Raw genomic sequence first — 21,110 nt, 5'->3', positions numbered from 1 at the left:
ATTACTAGGGAAATGGTTACCATCCAGTGGTCCCCATAGGCACTCCAGTGGCACAGTCAAGTGACTAATAATTGAGTTTCTAATTGAGGCATTTATTTAAAGAAAAATAGTTGTTCTAATATGGAGAGAGTCAGGAAGGGAAATGAACATGGATGGATGTTTAAATGCTGCAAAAAGCATGTCTTTGAGCCAGTGGTCCTCATTCCTGGTCCAGGAGAGCAGCAGGGTCTGCTGGCTTTTGTTGTTACTCAGTACTTGAGTAGCACAGCAATTGATCAGTTAAAGCAGTTGATTACACAGTTAACTCATGTCACCTTGTTTCTTGGGTCTGAATTGCTGATCTTAAGGAAACAACAAAACTCAGCAGACTCTGTGGCTCTCCAGGACTTGTACTGAGTATTGTTTCAGTAAAAAAAGAGATAGAAAAGAAAAATGCAACCATATAAAGGAGGGGTGTCCAATCTTACCCGAAAAGAGCTGGAGTGTGTGCAGGTTTTTGTTTTAGCCCAGCATTGACACACCTGATGTCACATAATGCCTTGATTGAAGACCATGATTAATGAGTTAATTAGTTGAATCATGAATACATTTTTTATATGACCTTTGTGTGCCAGTTAAATGTTATACAACTGCTCTCTCTTCTAAATGTGGATGTTTCCCACTGCTTCTTACAAAACCATGTTAGAAATCATGCCCCTGCACAATGCTTAAATGTACTCTTGCATGTCCATGATAGTAAGCAATCAAACTGAATTTAACGTGAGTGTCGCTTGCAAACACCGCTGTCAGTCATTGTCTGTGCTTAATTAGTGGCAATTACTTTATCAACTTAGATTATTGAGGTGGTGCAAATGGGATAATTGTTTGAGAAGGGACTTAAAGTGATTATCACAACCTCTACCTGGAGGAGGACTGAAGTACCATGCGAAAAAATAAGGGGAAAGAACCTGGTGGTCCTATTTATTATTTTATTGCTTTATGAGCAGTAAGTGCACTGTGGTCACATTACATTTTGTGCCTTTACACTCCACTTGTCAGTTGTTCATTAAATGAAAAAAAACAACAAAAAAAAACAAGATTGAAACACCATATTGACATACATCCATCAATCCATCCATCCAACCATTGACTTATCCGCTTATCGTGGTCAAGGTCGCGGGGGGTGCTGGAGCCAATCCCAGGGAGAGGCAGGAATATACCCTGGACAGGGCACCAGTCCATCACAGGGCACGCACACCATTCACTCAGACACTCATAAGATTGGCATGCAGTAAAATTGATTGAGGGGGGGAAATTATTTCGTAAGAAATCACGTTGAACAACATTTCTTTCAAGTTCACCAGGCCTTCATTACCACGCAATTCTACAAGTCAGTGCAACACTTTGTTCAGATGGTCAATGTATCAGCTTCCAATATCTCCCTGGATAAGAAAGAACTGATTCAATTTCAGGTTATTTATGGCCTAGAAAAAAAGGCCTCACTGTCAGGCATGTAGATTTAAGAACAGAAATTACTACAATACCCCACCCATGACTTTTATTTGGGGTGAAAATTACTTTCTAAAATTTAAACAAATTGACTCAGTAAATAAATACAGGCAGTTGGCGCCATTTTCTTAACCAAAAAAACAAAAAAAAACAAATCACCAAACAAGTAGAAGGTGTTGGTACTCAAGTATGAATGTGTCCCTTTCTCCTCCGACACTCTATACAGTAATTGCATGACCACTATAATGCATGTATTGAGAATATTGCTATGCTGTCCTATGTCTGTAAATTTTTGCAATAGGAGTACTGAATATTGTTTGAAGGTAAAGAAATAGCATATAAATTAAATGGTTTTATCTCTATGAATGAGTTGAAAAAATTACTTTAAAAAAAAAAAATACAGAAAGCCTACCCCATAGAGACAGCCTATATCCCAGAAAACAATGGAGTGACAACTGGCGATGTAGCCTATTCATTGGGGGTGTGACAGAATATCATTATTTGCATTTGTATCTATGAAAACCTAAAGTAGGTAGGATTACATGCTCATACAATGCAATGACAAGTTATGATCCTAACTGCAAGCATGACACAACCCCCAGTCGTCTATTTCATGTGAAAATGAATAAGACAGAGATATCAGAGATATCTAAGACTTTTGTGATCTTGGTTTAGGTTAAATGCAGATTGCACTCTTTTAAACTATGTAACATTTTTTATTTAACATCTCATCCCAGAGCTTCCAGAATAAGCTGTCAGGTGTAATGGCCCGAAACATCAAAGACATATACCCCCTCAATTCAAGCTGCTCAGTCCTGGAGTCCAGTCCAGTTATGCAAAATTATCACAATATGAGATATTTGTTCTAGTTGCACTATACTTCAAATTGCCTCAAGCACAAAAAGAATGAAAGAATGGGCCTGTTCTGCCAATAAATATTTAAATGGACATTTCTCAGAGTAATTTCATTTTTGTTCATTCATTCTCATTCATTCTTGTTTCATGAACATCTTCTTGATTCTACGTAAGGGCTAAAGAAACTATTTATGATATGTAGGATTATTGCAATCAATGCCCAGACAATTCCCATGTGTATTTAAGTTACAGTTTCAGCATGATAATAAAACTAATCTGCTGACTGAATTCTGAACAATTTCACCCATTTTAATACATATATCACAGCACTGCTAAGATAAACAAAATGTATTACATTTCAGACCTGCATGATTATTTTCCTGGGGTAAATGAGTTAATTTAGACTTTTTTGCATTGTATCTAATTTGAAAACCTTAAATTTTATTCCAGTAAAATAAAAAAATAAATACTTTATTGTAGAATTGTGCTAGATTATGAATGTTTGCTCAAAGGCAAAGCTGTCATAAAAATAACCAAAATAGGTTAAGACAAAATAAGATAAAGTTCTAGAAATGTTTCATTATTGAAGCACACCTGTCAGCTATTTTTGTATGGATAACAATTAGCGAGACTTTATATTGAATTTAGACTTGTGTCTTCATTGGATGTGATAAGCCCTTTGTTCCCATTTCATATATTTTCTTCTGCAATGTAGAGAGAGACAGATTGCGATGACTTCTAAACAGAACTGCTACTGACACCACATGTAAGCTGCCTGGCCAAGTAATACTTGTGTATCCCAGCCATTAGAGAGGGCTTTCATCATGGCTGTGGTGACATGCCATCGGTCAGCACTCAAACCTGAAGCTGTGAACAGATTATAGTTTCTTGTACATAACATTTGAAGAGTGAAACTAAAGAATATGTAGACTGGTTGATAATTTTGAGAAAGAGTTACAAATTAATTGCACTTACAGAGTTTACAGGGACAGTAAGAGTGCAACACGAAATGTTAGGTGTAGGCTAGACCATGTGAATATCATGGATCTTCCACCTCCAATAACTACTTTCCTGGGGGAAACTCAATTGTGCTGGAGCACTGAGCCAAAGCAACAGTAATTGTGTCACTGTCCAAATACTTACGGACTGCATTGTACTTGCATGCAAGAAAGAGAGCACATGGATTCCCTTTCATCTCCTGAGCAATCGCAGGTGGCAGGGGTCCCATCAGCACCAGACTTACAAAAACAGCTTGGGGGTGGAGCCAGCATGCCAACATGCATCTCCTTTCAATGACAAGCTTCCAGACTGTCACAGACTGCTGGCTATCAAAATATATATGCACAAACAAAAGTCTGATTTGTCTGATGTTTCGGGTTGTGTTGCTTTTGTATATTCTATCAATGTGCGCCAAATAAAAGAGTAGTGGACTGACTACCTGACTGGGGTAGAATTCTCATCACGAACATTACCTATCTTCCACAGTTGGAATTTAATTGAATAAGAATAACATTTAATATTTTCATCGATAGTATTTTTTGAACTCAGGATGAACTGCAGTAGTATCTCACATGATTCTAAAACATAAGAATGGAGCTTGTTCAGAACTCTGAAATGTTTACACCTCTGAAAGTAAAAATACATTAATTTAAGAATTTTAATCTTTTATTGATTTTGAAGGGTTAACATATCTTTGTCCATAGTATTATAATTATTATTTCTTTTTTCAGGTTATATAAAATAATGTGTTCCATCCTGATTAGCATAGCTTGTATCTTTTATATGAAAGGGGATGACTGAGTAATTGTGCAAGCTGGATACAAATATCTCACAGGCCAGAAAGTTCCAACTCCTACGAGCCTTGAGCCAGAAGCATTACAAAATGGGAGGATGAGAAGTTTTACTTTCTTATCGAATGAGGTGGTTGTCCTTGCAACTGGCACACAGTCCCTCTTACAGGGCATAAAAGATCGCTGTAAACAATGTCTTTTAGTATGGTGGTAACTCTGTCAGCAGGCATCCTCTTTCTGCAGAAATAAAGACCCTTATAATTGGATCTAGTTTTAAGAGTGGTCCTGACTGGATTGTTTCTTTTCTGCAAGACAAGGGTGATTTCTTTCCTTCTCAATCCAACAATTAGAATAATTACTCTCATAACTAGGTTACTTTAAGCAGGTTACTCTCATTGTATAGCTACAAAGCTACATTTAAGTTAGAAAGCAATAATACATCCGGCTTTAATTAGTACCTTAGAAAGTATTTTATTTTCTCATTCTGCTTTCCGGACTGTACCACTCCTTTTCAGTCTCTTGTCAACTGTTGGATTTGTTCTGGCCCTTCATCATAAGAAACACAGCTGGCTTTCATTGTATATTTTTAGAAACATTGCAAAGACATGCCCCTTTGTATAATTCTGAGTGCATTTCAAGTTTTTTAATCAACGGAGCATGTGACTCAATTCCATTTAATGTTCATCTTTCTGCATCAGTGATAATTAGTTGCTTGATAAGGCATAATTGCATATGCTACTTTGGGTTTCATATCTCATTTAGTTGACCAGTCAGTTCATAACTTGGAGGATAATATTTTAGGGGTTCTGTAATTTAATGTTGCAGTGCATGAAATATGTCTTTATAATTGGATAGTAGGATAAATAATCTTTATTTTGTGTATTGGCTAATATTAATGACAGAACAGTTAGCTTTCTTATATTGAAAGAAGAACATACTAATGGGATTGCATTTAAGCTTTGGACATATTGCACATATTTTTATTTTTTGAAAACAGAGCCTCTGGAATTTGACGTTCTGCCTCATCACAAGCACCCTGTGGAATGTCTCTAGATCTGTCATCAGCCACCAACATATTTAGACTTGAAAAAAGTGTACTTGGTTGACCTGAGGAGAAGACTGAAAAGGATGTAGCATTTCCTAAAAGTCCAATGCAGGGAGTACCTATTTGTTATTTAAACAAACATGTTTCAAAGAAACTCCTCAAAATACAATTTCACGGTTTTCCTAGATGGAATATTTCACCACATTACACTGAGACAGCAATTAATATTGTATGCTTTGTTGATAATCTTCCCATAAGAAATTACCAAGCTGTAGAGTGTGCCTGAAGTGGACTCCTCCCTCTCCATTTTAGATGATGCCTTTAAGTGCTCTTCAGACACATGAATGCATTTTGATCGTTCTCTCTTTCTGTCTGTTTATTTCGGGGCTAGTTGTTCTCATTTAAAAATCAATCATACATCTTTCCATCTGGTTCAAGGGGAATTGCTTGCGGTTATAAGGTATCCACTATGAGGCTTATTCCCATTTGTTGCACAAATGAACAAGCTGAAAGAGACATGAAAGGATTAAGGCAGTTGGCAACTGATGCACAAGTAGATAGAAAACCTGTATCACTCTGAACATGTGTGTCATTCATTATTTATTCTATTATTGGGTCAGAGTCTGTGTGAAAATTTCACTTAATTGCAATTATCCACAAGATTTTGTATTAAGATAATTTAATAATAAAAGGTGGACAGTGTCATAATTATTTAATTCAATTTAATAAAATCACAGCTACTGTACCCTGCTGTCTACTATTATTTGCTTTGATCAGAAATCACATTGAACAAATCCTGAACCCGAGTATCAAATCCAATCAACATTCATCTCCATAGCTCCACTGAGCATATAGAGAAAGTCCAAACATGATTAAGGATGAGGAAACCTTGATTTATAACCCTGGTCAAAGGATGATTGACACATACAGAATTGCAATTGTGACTGTTCTAGCCAAATGGATTTGAACCTCGTTATAAGTTTTGAAGTTAATGCAGTCAGATAAACGTGTCTTCCTCCCAGCAAGTAAATAAACTTTTTTTCCTCCCTGTGACCATGTCTAAATTCTTACAGAATGCATCCTTTAAAAGACAGATGGTGCTTCTAAGGAAAGGAAATATTTTATGCTCCAGTTATTCTTTTGCGGCTTTTTTTGTTTGTTTATGGCCTGGATATTCCATCCGTTGTGTCTTATGTCATCTTTGGTAGTTTTCGATCTCTTGATTAAATTTGGATATGATCTTGAACACAGAAATATCATTCACTATTTTCAGAACAGCATTTGCCATTTCCTTTTAAAACGGGAAACTGCACATCCTTGGCTGAGGAAACATTAATTGCTACAAAACAGATTGAAAATGGATTAGTTTCATCCCAACATTTCCTTTGAACTATAGTCCTTTGAAGATTTCAAAATGAAGCAAATGAGGAACTTGTTGTTCTAGCTTTATCCCAGCATGTTTTGCTTTGTATTGATTTTGTTTTTCTATTAATTCATTTTACACTCTTGATCTTATCTCAGTGAAATTCCCAGCTTACCAGCCCAGCATTAGGAATGCGCAAAGCCTGCCATGTGGCTAGAGAATACCTCTTACATGTGACCATCTGACATTAGCAGTCACTAAGTTACTATGCTCTCCCTTTTCACACCTATGTGACAGGGAAACATTTATCTTATAAAAGCACCTCTTTCACCAAGTACAGTTGGGATGCAGCAGCAAACATCATTTCTAGGCTTAGATCCCAAGTGGGAAAGCAGCGTGCCTTTAATAAATATTTATTTTGTATCAAATTGATCTAGTATTCATTATTAAATTGAGGATTGAAGAGATTTGAGGCCTACCTACGCTGCATGTGGTTTTTCACCAGGGTTGAACCAAAGTTAGGAAAATGAAAGAACATGAGACAACTTGACCACTTTAAAGAACATCTCTGCACTGTCCCTGTGTCTATTGCTCTCCTGATCTGGATGGACAAGTCTGTCTAGTAGACCTGCAACATCTGCAACATCTTCAGTTCAATAAGACACGGATTAGCTTGTGTGTGTAAGTCATTGTGCTGTGGCTCTGCTCTACTTACACAGCTTACACATACAGACAGTGGGTGCTTGACAGATCAGAGGAAAGGTTCAGTGTGATGAGGTAGTGAATATCCTGCTTACTGAAACTCCCTCCCAGGACAATGCCATGGTCAATTCATATAATGTGTGTCACATGACTGCTTAAGTTCTGTGTGCCACTCAGAAACCTTATCTTTTGAGTCATGACTTTTATTCTGCATGTACATATTATTTTAGTGTTGTTGTTTCTTGTACACTTGCTGAACAGTTGTTCCTTTGCCAAATAATCCACTGATCCCAATGACTTGGAAGCCCTAACCACTAACCATCTTTTGCTAGTAACTTCTGGTCCACAAAGAAAGAAGAAAGAATATCAATTCTTGAAAAAAAATTGTGAAAAGGACTGCACTTTGTCTTAGAAGTCTTTATTTGTCTCCATAATGCGTGGTTGTGCAATTCTTAGGGACCGGAATGTAGGATCCACATGTAAGTTGACTGTCTTTTCTCTTACAATGGTCTTTGTATTGTGCACTTTAACCCTCTGGGGTCTAAGGGTAAAATGAGGCACACTGGTGATTGAGCGATGCTCTGACATTTGTGTAAATTTCATCAACTTTATATACAGTGATTCCAAAGTGTTTCATATCTTTGTTTTCAGCACAAACTCAGCTACAACAATATGGCAGCAGTAAGTAGGTCATAATCATGTGTGGATTGTAAACTGCCCTAAAAACACACAAACTGTAAACAGTAGTTTTGAACATGTACAGGAATGTTGTAATAAAACACACTAAACAATTGTGACTAAGACTTTTGGTCACTGAAATGTGTTCTTCAAGGTCTTGGGTATCAAAAGATGACAAAATATTTTAGCAAATCCAATGAGAAATATAAAATAAATTGCTAAAAGTTAGTGTTGTGACTACTATTTTTCAACACCAGGTGAGAATGGGAGGGCAAATGGCCTTTCTGTAATGAATATGCATTGGGTAGGAATACCTGCCAGCTAAGTAGGCTATTCACACCTGGCCGCATGCCTCCCCACCACTAAGACAAAGACTCAGTGAGCCATTTAGAAGACAGAAACAAAGACAACTTTTGATTTTAGAACATTTATTGAAGTAAACTGCATGGAAGATGAGATGAGACTGGTGTACTCTTGCAACGTCTGCCTGGCCTCTTAGCTAGTGGTGAACTAGGCCGTGTTTCCTGATAAGCATCTCTGCAAATATAATAAAAACAAAATTGTTAGGAAATGTGAAATCAAATCAAACTTTATTTATATAGCACATTTCCTTCAACAGGTGAAAATTAAATGTGCTTTACAAAAAAGGGACAAACCACTAACTAATGAAAACACAATTTATGAAATGTGACATCATATACAAACAAAGAACCAAACAAACACAACCAGACGCAGAGAGGTAGCCTATCATTTTGTCATATCATTCGTAGTGTGGGAATTTACAAGCGCGCATATTAGTGAATATTCCTACAAACACACAGAGAATGTAATACAGCACACATTTACAAATAATGCAAGCTATCAACGAAAAAACATTAGCTTAACTAAATAAACACTGATATTCCAACTAAACTACACGCAACTCATCAATAACAATGCCTCAATCTGAAGTAGGCTAGGTCTGTTTAGCTAAGTGGTTATTTTATTGCTATTTCCCGAACTTACTTAGAGTATGCTAATATCGATTGTGCAAGGACATCAGTTTTAGAATCCTAGCCACGCCACTACACGCCAGGCATGAGCTGTTTATTACGAATATGATCGAAAAACATACATTCTACCTGATACTTCTAACACAACCAGACGCAGAGAGCCTAGCCTATAATTTTGAGATGCAATAGTTCGAATCGTTCGTAGTGTGGGAATTTACAAACGCGCACATTGCTGGATATTCCTACAAACACACAGATACGTTGCAATACAGTACACATATTTACCAATATGATCATAAGAAATATACTTACGCATGAAGTTGATCCTCAGCTGGATCAGTTCGCTGTTCGAAATGACACCGCTCTTCATCAGTGTCAGCTTCCGGACGGACCATTTTCCAAAATTAAACGAAATGTTCACCTCAAAAGAAGTGAATTAGGCGACACTTTGACATTCTATCCCGCTTTCGCAGACTTGGCATTTCTCACATGGATCTCGCATCGCCCCTCCTTTAGTCTCCTTCTATGGAGAGTAATTATAATGTTGTTAACATGTGAATGCGATTTGGGCGGACTTCCTGCTGAGCGAAATTCACATAGTAATGAGTAAAGTTTAACGAAGCATACATGATCTAATTAATCAAATTTGGAACATTTAAAACAATTCATATTATTTGCCAATGGGCGCATTGGAAAGTCGTGATTCTAAGGTTTCTGTCAATGTTTTTGTTGCGTCTGTATGATAACAGCACGTGAAGTTAATCATCCAAATAGAAACAAAAGTTAATTTCATCTTGTCGAGCTCCGCCGGCGGAGCTCTCGACCCCAGAGGGTTAAGCAGTGGGCATATTTGCTGGGGTTTGATGGAGATAGTGGTTTTATTTAATTGCATTCTTCTGTTTACTTTTGGACATAGAGGGAAAGGGAGTGAGCTCAGGGGTGAATATTTTTCTGTTGATAGCATTTTTGCACTTAATTTTTTTAAATGTTTCAGTAACGGATACCAGTTCATATTTTCTACATGTTGATTTTATAAAACGAACAAATAAATGATGAAATGTATATCTTGAAGTGGAACTGAATTCATTAACAATGCATGTCACTGTAGTTTTCACCAAAGTTTCATCCCTCGTGGGTTTTTTTGACTGTTCGCACAGAGCAGCTCTAGGCCCATTTGAAAACCTAAAGGGTCTCAAAAACTTTTTAATTAATTTAATTAACAATTAATTTAATAAATAGCAATGATATAGTGATGTATATACTTATTTATGTAATGGAATATCAACTGTGTTTATGGTTGATTTTGAAGATATAAACTTTCCCAATTTGATGTGAGGCGTTAGTGAGGGTCGTTGTTCTGTGTTTTTATCCTGGATATAGAAACAGAAGTGGTGATCTACAGAATTCATTTTGTCCATGCTCTACTGTAAGAGAGCAAATATGCTGTGCTCCAGTAGCTTCAACAGTTTGTTTGGACAAATTTACAGCTGCAAAAATAATCTGGCTTCATGTTTTGTGCCTCCAATGAGCTCAGATTTTAGTTGTTTTAATACACAGTCCAAAACATTGTATGTATGCAATGCTGTATGTTGTTGCTTCTTATTGTTTCAGTTCGCTTATTTTTTATCACTGCTAATCTTATCATTGATATGATTTCTTTGTACTCCCTTTCTCATTCATTGAGAATTAATTTAAAGTTACTTAATTATAAAAGGAAATGATAACAGTTAATAGAGTTAATGAAGTTCCCTGTTCACTTTGCTTTCACATCTCATCTGCATAAAGAAACTAGAAACTGGACTTTGAGTTTAGACAACACTGATGAAGTGCTGGAGACTTACACATTTTAAAACTATCTACAAGGCATTGGAAGCTATTACGGAATTTCCACCTGACTAAATCCAATTCCATTTATGGTTTTCTGATTAACTGAAGATATTTCTTTCTTTCCAAACAATTTGTTGTTTCTTCTCTTCTCAATTTCTGATAAATGTGAGGGAGCTGAGTTAGAAACAACCCTGGCAGTTCATTGCCCGTAGTTCCCCACTCTCTGCAACCACTATATTGTAGTGTCCAACTCTGGGCACATTAATTGGAAACATGTTAATATTCTGCCACTTCACAACTGAAAATGATGTCTGAATGTATTATTCTGGAAAAATAATGTACACACTGCTGCAAATATAAATACATACAAAAGGTTTGTATACCAAGGTGCTGAAATACCATAAACCATCCCAATGGAATACTGGCTCTGAAATGATTGAAAGGCAGCTTCCTCTGTGTTCCAGTCTTCTTCTCACAAATCCAAATATTATATCACATTCTCTGGAAGCAGAATGCTGCTGGCCAGGATAAGATCAGCAGCATGTGGTGTAATACAGGAACTTCTCACAGAAATTTGTGGAAACTGGGAGAACAGCAGTTAATCGGATTATGGAACAGTCTATCATAGAGCAGCTGTCTCTGGCCTTTGGCAGATTTTCTCTTATCACTGTGTATGGCAAACAAAGATTATAGGGAAATCTAATGAGAGAGTTGAACTAATAAGCAAAAACATAGGATCTGATAGCTGTGGTCTTGAAAGGATACCATAGGTTCATGTGCCAAGAAAATCAGTAAAATGCATAATAAGTATACATCCTTCATTCCTCCAGATACTGATGATTGCCAGAGAAAAGAAGCTGAAGCAGATTTCCCCCCCTCAGTGGGTAGCATTTCGTAAAACAGATTATAATAAGAACACCTCTTGCTTATATTTTTCATGCTCTAAGATCATCCATTGGTAAACTTGCAATTTGCATGCACTTCACTGAACTGCAGATTAGTTACAAGTTTTAAGGCATAGTATGCAGGATTTATTTCTACAGCCTTGCTGTAGTCCTGTGTTTACAATCAAAGAAGTCTCCTCTTCCGTCTTCAACCCTGCCCACTCACTCACAACTTCGGCCATCTTGCAACTTTACTTACATGTCCAACAGAGAACATACAAACTCAGTGTCATTCTTCATCCCCTTGGCAAACTTCATCAGACAGCACAGAGGTTCAGAAGGTTCAGGAACAAGTCCTGTCGGCTTGTCTTTTTACTTTGCTGTATCTGGGCTTTGAATCTGCCATTGCAGCAGCTAGATAGCTTGTGTAGCTTTAAGTGTGCCTCTTATCAGACCCCCAAAGGAAAACAGACTGTTTACTGTGTTGACAGGGAATCAGCAGGTCTGATAAAGAGACAATGCTCAGTTGCAAAACAAAACATCCCACTGGATCAGCATTATGTAAACCTTAGGTTCTCCATAATATATCGTATTTATGTTTGGTATTGTTGGAGCCAATGCCATGGGGAACAGGTTACTGTTTCTTTGCCATGCTCTTGTATACAGTGTGGTATAAAGCATTTTAGTTTTTTAAAATTTATTATGGCGAAAATGGTTGGTTTATTCGAGTCCCCAACTGCAATGGAATTTTGAATCCACGGGGGCTGCTAGGTTTGAAACTGAGACATTCTGGCACGTATAGCGTTTTGAGAGTGCATGTTTCATTAAATGTCACATCCCATAACAATATGTATGAGTAAATGCATACAGTATATTCGTTTTACTGTATGAATATTACTGAATATTGCTTTATATTTTTGAAGAAAAAGATAACCCCATTCTGAAAGTTGCACAGACGATGCATTTCCCTCTAACAGCAGTAATTACATTAGGGAAGCGGCTAATTTTTAACATTATATTAAAGCAACTGTTATTTCCTGGCAAGTTTGCGATTTATATGTTGTTATTTGATTACACTGTAACATTTACGACATTATGCATTGAAAAATAAACTGTCAAAATAAGTTTTCTGAAAAATTGCTAAAATAGGTTTGACATCCCAAAGCCTACAGTAACATTCCCTTCCTTATACTCGCTTACATGTGCTGGAGATGTGACATAGGGATTTGCTCAATATTGCAAAGTGCTTAAAACATCTGGATGTTATATCTGAAGAGCAAGCGCTGTACTGTCTACTTGTTATATTGTAATTTTGTGTTAATTAAGTGATAACCAGCGATATGCAATTAGGTTAAATAATCTTTCAGAGATAATTGCTTTTGACAGATGGGCAAGATTTCCATTTTTCTACTCCTGCAGACAGGTGTAAGGCATCTGCCAAATTCTTTTAAGGTACACATGCAAATACATAAGACATTTGGATTCATACTGCATGTTGCTGGTCCCATTCCCGCTTTTTGCATATTGTCCTTTCTGCAAGGCACCAAAGCTGAAAATATGTATATGGGCAGTCAAAAAAAAAAAATGAATGAAACACAAATGAACAATTTCTTAAGGTGTCAGGCAACCATGGTTTTACCATGTGAAAAAACTGGTTGCTGTCTCCCAAGAATTCAATTTGTAGTCCACTCTATGGCTGCTCCAGTTGATTTTCTTTGCACTTTGAATTATTACAGACATCACAATCTTGGAGCATGTGCTTCCTCCCACTATTGCCTTTTGCTGATGTTTTTCCTCCGAGTTCCTTGATGACATCCTGACAAGTGCATCTGTAGCTTCATAAATGCAAAAAATATAAAAATAACTGATGCAAGTTGTAGGTAAGGCAGTTTGCCATGCCATGGCAAATGATTTACCAACGTGGACTGAAAGCCAATAGAAAAACAGTATTCAAGAAATAGTCATTTGTAGGCTTGAATTTTAAGCCACTGCGATGGCACGTATGCTTCTCAGGCATTCCAACCTGGTCCCACAGCCTATTCATATCTATTCAATGAATTTCCAGCACCCTAAATTTTGTACTTTGTATTTTGTACTACATCCTACAAATGAGGGATTCCTCACATCATGTAACTTGACAGGTTTCTCTGAATCAATACAAATCAGAATGAATTTCTGCCATTTTCCTTTCACCGGTGAAACAATAAAGGTTAGACAATGATATTGTATTTTCAAGATACAGTTAAATGCAAAAGTATTGGGAAAGTGACACAATTTTTTTTTGTTTTGGCTCCTGCACATTGGGTTTGAAATAAAATAATGAATATGAGGTTAAAGTGCAGACTGTCAGCTTTAATTCAAGGATATTAACATCCATATCTGGTGATCCGAGTAGGAATTACAGCCCTTTTTTATGCAGCCTCCCCCCATTTTAAGGGACCAAAAGTAATAGGACAATTTAACAATCTAAAATAATGTCATCACATTTAATGCTTGGTTGCAAATCCATTGCAATCAATGACTGCTTGAAGTTTGCAAAATGTAGACATCACCAGATGCTGGGTATCTTTCCTGGTGATGCTCTGCCATGCCTGTACTGCAGCCATCTTCACTTCCTGTTTGTTTCTGAGGCATTTTGCCTTCAGTATTGCAGTTAAATGCATGTTCAATTGTATTCAGGGCAGGTAATTGATTCGGCCAGTCAAGAACATTCTACTTTTTGGCCTTGAAAAACTCCTTAGTTGTGTTCGCAATATGCTTGTGGTCATTGTCCTGCCGTATGGTGAAGCATTGTCCAATGAATTCTGAGGCATTTGTTTGGATATGAGCAGATTCTGTACATTTCAGAATTCATACTGCTGCTACTGTCAGCAATCACATCAATAAAGACAATTCAGCTAGTTTCAGTGGTTGCCATACATGCTGAAACCATAACACTACTGCCCCCACATTTCACAGATGGTTTGGGGGTGTGCTTTGGATCATGTGCAGTTGTTTTCTTTCTCTACGCTTTCCTCTTTTCCTTTCCATTCTGTTCTTAAGGCTTACCAGTGAACCCGCTGTGGTCATGCTGGTATAGCCTTCTCTGTGGTAGTCTGACACATCTACTGGTCGTTCTTGATCTGCTCAACAGTTCAAAAGGGGTTTTCCTTCGCAAATTGAAAGTATTCTTTGGTCATCCACTACAGTGGTCTTCCATGGTCTATCAGGTTATTTACTATTGCTGAGCTCATCAATGTATTCTTGCTTCCAAATGTAGCATGTGATCAGTAAGATCCTACCTAGGCAGTGACTCTAAATTTCCCATAAGTGTGAGTGTGTGAGTGAATGGTGTGTGCGCCCTGCAATAGATTGTATTCACCATATGCACTCGGGGATAGGCTCCAGCACCCCTCATAACCCTGCCCAGGATAAGTGGGTGTGGATAATGGATGAATGTTTGTGATTAGTGTAATTAATATAGAATCTTGATGATAAGGTGTCATGTACTTATGTTGATTGATCACGCCTGCTGAATGCTTATGATGAATTGGAGATTAAAATGGATGTAAATAATGAAATAGTTTGCTGATGCAGTGTGGCTGAAATGTCAGATTTTTAATAGAGCATTTCTTTATGAGTGAGCATTGCACCTTTCATTTTACCATATTGGAAAAAACTTAGCCATTTACTCACAGCTGTGAACATAGAAGACTGTAGCAGGTTCTGAAGGTATATTTCCCCACAAACTACTCAGTCCATAGTTTTTGGACGCACACTGATTTTTCTGCATATCAAATAAACACACACAAGAGGAACAGGGAAGACTGTAACAGGGACCAGATGTATAGCACAGCTTTCGCATGAGTCTCTCATTCCAGCCCGTTATCGCACTGCAGGATGAACAGATAAAGGACTCTATTTTCCGGCCAGCACATGACCTGTTGCGAACTGTCACACTGGCAAAATGGTATTTTTGCCATATATGTTATCGTGCCTGAGCAGTTTGGTAATTTGGTGATTCGCCGTGTGCCAAGGTGGGAGGAGAGCCACTGCTGGGGCTGTGTCAATCAGTATCGCATGGCGCATTGCAATTTTGAAAGCTCCTTGGAATTTTCGGGTCAGTCCAGTCTGTAATTTGCACTGTTATCCACCAGCCAGTGAGTGATTGACACTTCAATATTTTCATTTTAGCATTTCTTGCATTCAACTAACAATAGATTTCTCAAACACTACAGCATTACAGCTACAGCATTTCATCTCAAAACATTCTGTTGAATGAAGTTCTAACATCACTGTGACTGGAAAAACCTTAACACAAAACTAATACAAAACATCTTGTAAGCTTAAAGTTTAAGATTTGTAAAACAGCCACACTACCACCATACCCACCACTTCTCTCCAGAACCCCCTTTCATTTATACCCATCAGATGTCCCCCTTAGCTTTCCTATATGGAGTGTAGAAGAAGGTGGGGAAAGTTTCAAAATCCCTGGACAAATTTCTAGGAGGTCAGAGACATTTATTGGGCTCTGACAGATGGCTACATCCGTGAATCCTCATTTGTAATGGGTGTTATCTCTTTATCATGAGCCAAATCCCAGTGTTTACCTCCTAAATAAGTAGAATTTTTCAAACTTTGCTGTAGGGAAGATTGCTCTAATATCTGTCACAAGACTAAGACACCTAACACCAAGGCAGCAAAAATGGATACTTAGCGCCACAACAGCACAAAAGGCACTGTATACAGTGCCCTCCTGCAAGCTATAGGAGTGTGGACAATGTTTTTTGTGGTTATTTTAAAGGAAGATGCTAATTCATACCCGTGAACCAGAAAAGAATCTGGCTAAGATTAAAACTGAGCACGGATACATCAGAAAAAGCAGGCCATCTTATAGTCAAATTTGTCCCATATTTATGTCCACACAACTTAAATTGACTTGGGCCCAGCTGTTCCAAAACTTCTACTCAGGTAATGCCTGAGTTTGTACAAGTCTTGCAACCAGTCCCCACTGCTAGGTTCTTAATAAAGGCTCATTTGCGACAGTATTACCCTGATGACTCCATATCTTAAGCCCACCAAAATAATTGCACCCTAATGGCCTAAAGTCAGGGACAGCTCAGCAATATGCAAAAGAGTAGGTTATTGGTATTGTCTCTTTCCAAAACCTCAACTACCGGAAGAAATGTGCAACAGAGCACCCTGAGGCCCACATTCCTGAACATTCTATTAAACAAAAGAAGCATCCAAACATTTGATTCTCCCAGATCAATACCTAGCTCCCCTGTGTGCTATTGAGAGAGCAATAAGTTTGTGAGGGGGCGTCGTGGTTGTGGTGCTGGTTGCAGGTGGAGAAATGAGAGTGGTTTAGCCGGCCGGCAGTCATAGCTGTGGGCAGTGTCTTGATTAATTCTAACCTTTATCTGCGCTGCCTGCAGTGAGACCGGGCCTCAACAGCAACAGCCAAACAGAAACAGCAACGGCTACAGCTACAGTAACAGCAACAGCCACAAAACATCAACAGTGCCACTGTACCGATGTATGAAATAAACCTGTGTGCATCTTACTACTCCATACCTGTGTGGTTCTGTCGGCCGTATTACAATGTTAGTCATTTGTTGATGATGTTTCCTGGAGACACCTCAGATGCATTCCCGAGAATGCAAACAACATCTCTGAAAATGTAAATAAGCTGGATGTCATCAAGGTGCAAATAAACATTGTAGCTATATTGTAGCCTATGAAACAATAACATGAAACATTGTAGCTATGTTGTAGACAACAAATCAATAACATGAAAAACTAACAAAACAAAACTAAGTAAAATGGTTGAAATATTTATAAGCATACATTATGTATAGAAATTTGAAGGCATATATGAGGAAAAATACTATTCTATAATATTACCACTATCATATCTTACCTAGGTTGTAAGCAATAATCCTATGTGACTTTAGCAGGTATCACTGTAAATGTATTATCCTCCATGCAGCAGCATATGGCTGTTTTATTTGGCTGCATGTTGAATATTGGTAAGGCTTATTGTTTTCAGTTTTTGCTGATTTTCACCAAAAAATTCCAATTCACAGATTTAAAAAATAATGATTTAAAAAAAAAAGGAGCAGATGAGTTTAAAACAATTTTGACTCGGATTTTATGCTTCCACACATCAGAAATTTTGTTTGCGTGACACTAGGTAAACAGTGTCTTCTTGTGTCAAAATTTTTGTCAAGCCCAAGTCCCTCTCAAAACAATGAGCCTTAAATACTGGAATTAAAGAATGCTAAAATTGTATATCAATGCTTTTGATGGTTTAATCATAGTTCAATCAAAGTTATGTTTATATATTTCCTTTATTGTATAATATATATTTTTATTTTAAATTAAACAAAGGAGCTGAGGTTGCATGTAGGATCCATAGTGTCTTCCGTCTCTGCGAGGTGAAGTTGATATTAATCAGGAAGTGAACTGGAGAGCATGGCATTGCCTTTTTGTACATGCATAAATACTAATGAAAAACACGTCAAATTTCAAAAGGTTAGTGGAAAATTATATAATTTAAGTGCCATTTAAAAAGTTCAAGGTCTGCTTTATTGCCATCCAGGACAGAAGATTGGGCAAAGGGCTGGGAAGTAACCACAGATTCTTATTCAGTCTAAGGTTTCAATTACAAGGAATGCCGAAACCTAGAGAAAGATTTGTTACACCTTTTGCTTGATTGCATTCTTATTGGAATCATGGAGCTGCTATGTGATTTTCTGGTTACTATTGCTGATAATAATTATTCTTTAGGTTCTTCTGTGGAAGAATTTAACACTGTCTTTTCTCTTGTGGAAAATTACAAAGATGATCTATTTCGAGTGTATATCTTTATGCTTAGTGCCTTATTGTAGTTTCCGTGCTGCCCGACATATAGTCCAGGCCGGTTGCCAAATATGAAACCTCCCATGTTCAATTAGTTCCCTTACAAAAAGGACTATTATTGTTCCTTAGCTCTTTGGAAAAACTGTAAGTTTATCTGTCTGTCTAGGAGGTATAAAACTTCCTGAATAAATAGTTGATTTTGAGATGCACAGAACTGCATATGTTGTATTTCTCTCTGTTGCAAGGATGGTCGGTCGGAGGATTTTACAATGAACATTGGAGACTCAAACTTGATCAACCCAAGTGGGGTGTTTTATTTACAAAAGTGCCCCCAACAATTATACAAACATTTACATATATGTACAAAACAAAAGAATCAGTACATCAGTTTTACTCATTCAATTACACTCAACCAATTACACCCACCTACTGCCAGCCTTCGCTGGGAGAAGAAAGACCTGCTTATATACACTACACATTATCTATATACGGACTATACCATACAATATTCAATTATCTCAGAAGAAATGACAGTATATATTTTTACATATAAAAATCATTATACATATATTATCCGTATATTATTTATAATCCATGTATCATATCTAATAATCACATAACTAATTGGGTATGAGAAAATACTACGAATGCACCAGTGGCGTCGCTAGGGGTGGGTTTCCGGGGCTGAAGCCCCGGATGTTTTTCGTCCAGCCCCAGACCTTCTGACACCTTTTTTTTTTTTTTTGACACCCGAAAAAAGAGACACAGCACCAAATATTATTCCATTTAATGGAGCCCTAACAAACGAATAAACCAGTTAGTATGAACTCCTACCATTGCGTTTATTGAGCATGGTATGCTAAAATAAATCTATTTAATGTTTGAAACCAGATATGTATGTTTAAGTGATTTGCAGTATATTGTGGTGGTGAACATGTACATTTGCGAATGTGTTTGAGTTGACAAACCGGCAAACATAAATGGTGCGCACTACATTTATGAAAGCGGGGTTGCTCACGCCAAACAACCGCTACCATAAGCAGATACAGTTAAAACATGAACATTAAAAAAAAAAAAAATAGTGTTCTAGCAGGAACGGAGGGTTCGCTCTCCATGATATATGATAATGTGTTAAAGCCCCTCAGCCTCCAGTATAAACAACATCAATAGGACCAAAGGAGAAGCCGATAGATGAAAGGCAGGATAAACAGATACAAATTAACCCCTTTTGTATAACCCATTTTTTTGTCAACACAAGCCTGAAAGTGACATAGCCACAATCAAATGGTTACTATACTTGAACCCTTCTGACTACAGGCACAATCTCTTGGTCTCTCCTGAAAGGTAAGCCTTGGGAGATTGTTTCCCAAGACTCAGAATTACTTTACATGTTTCTGACAGAAATTAACAGAAGCTCAGACATAGTGGGAGCGTTTCTTATAGTTGTACATTAGATCTACATTAATAGAACTGCAATTTTAGTTTTAATTCAATAAATACCAGCATTTAGCACAACCAGAACATATAAAGATGCATTCAGAATGTCTAACTGTATTCCAGGTGACAAATCGGCTGGGCACTGTACTGTTCTCAAGAGCTTATGTACAGAATGCAGGTATGTAAATAAAATGAATCATCCATCTGGACCCTAAAATATACGGCATTCACACTAGTCTAAACAGTCAGTGGATCTCCCTCCTTCCAAACCCATATTCTAAGCTGCAGCTACAATGCAAGCTAAAAATGCCATTAATAGGAGCAAGTTGCTGGATGATGAATTAAGGAAGCCACTGTTAATTTTTCATTTTGACAGATTATTGCCTGTCTGGCAGGGGAGAAGACACCTCTTGCACGTTGAGCTTGGGAGCTCACTCTTCTTAACGCAGCCTTATTTATATATTTATTTATTTGTTGTGTGAATTAGGCCGCTGCTCATAGGATGAAAAATTCAAGACGATCTATAATTTACAGAATGTAAGATAAATAATGTACTAAAACCTGTCATCAAATTGGTTCTTTTTATTTGTCTCTAAATGTGTCTGGACCAGTTCACAAACAACATTTCACACAAATTCCCTCTGCCCAGCAAGGGAAAAGCTATTTGTATAATCATTTTCTAGATGTCATATTGAGTATTGGACACAAGTCCTGTGCACTGCCTTCTACCCAGTGTCTCATCTTACCCTTTCAATCATTCAACCATTAATTTATATTTAGAACAAACATCTAGTATCCATATCAAAATAATGCATTCTGTGCATGCTGAATGACAATGAGGAAATATTCAAAATATCTCTTTAAAAATTATTGAACATTTGGTGTGAATATTGAGGTTTTCATGATAAATCTAGTGGACACCTTAGGTGTTTTTTATTTATCAGACTCAGACATATAATGAACTGGACAATTCATTCAACAAACAAGCCTATTGATTGCAACCAAACAACCTCTTCGCTATTAAATACAGAATATAGAGTTTCAGGAGAGAAGAATATAAGTCCCTAATGATAACCATTAGCATGTTATGTAATATATAGTGCAAATATTTCTAACTATTGGGCACCAATACTTAATGGACTGTATTAAATTCAGTTATGTGTTTTACTTTAATTCTGTAATGTGAAAAAACAGAGATACAGAAAA

General features: G+C 37.2%; 1 long non-coding RNA gene across 3 annotated transcripts in view; it reads right to left on the bottom strand.

Moving 5' to 3' along the window:
- The window catches only part of LOC118220079, a 173,387-nt gene that overhangs the window by 86,435 nt on the left and 65,842 nt on the right, over positions 1-21,110 (bottom strand). Inside the window, exon 3 of one of the 3 annotated variants that reach the window (XR_004763908.1) lies at positions 17,201-17,278. The exons of the other annotated variants lie outside the window; for them this stretch is intronic. This is a non-coding gene — a long non-coding RNA (uncharacterized LOC118220079). Of the gene's footprint in view, positions 1-17,200; positions 17,279-21,110 lie in introns of those variants that run through there. 3 annotated transcript variants of the gene reach the window in all.

Source organism: Anguilla anguilla, chromosome 2 (assembly GCF_013347855.1).
Source record: "Anguilla anguilla isolate fAngAng1 chromosome 2, fAngAng1.pri, whole genome shotgun sequence".
NCBI classification, from domain to species: domain Eukaryota; kingdom Metazoa; phylum Chordata; class Actinopteri; order Anguilliformes; family Anguillidae; genus Anguilla; species Anguilla anguilla.
This window is presented reverse-complemented; position numbering and strand designations above follow the sequence as displayed.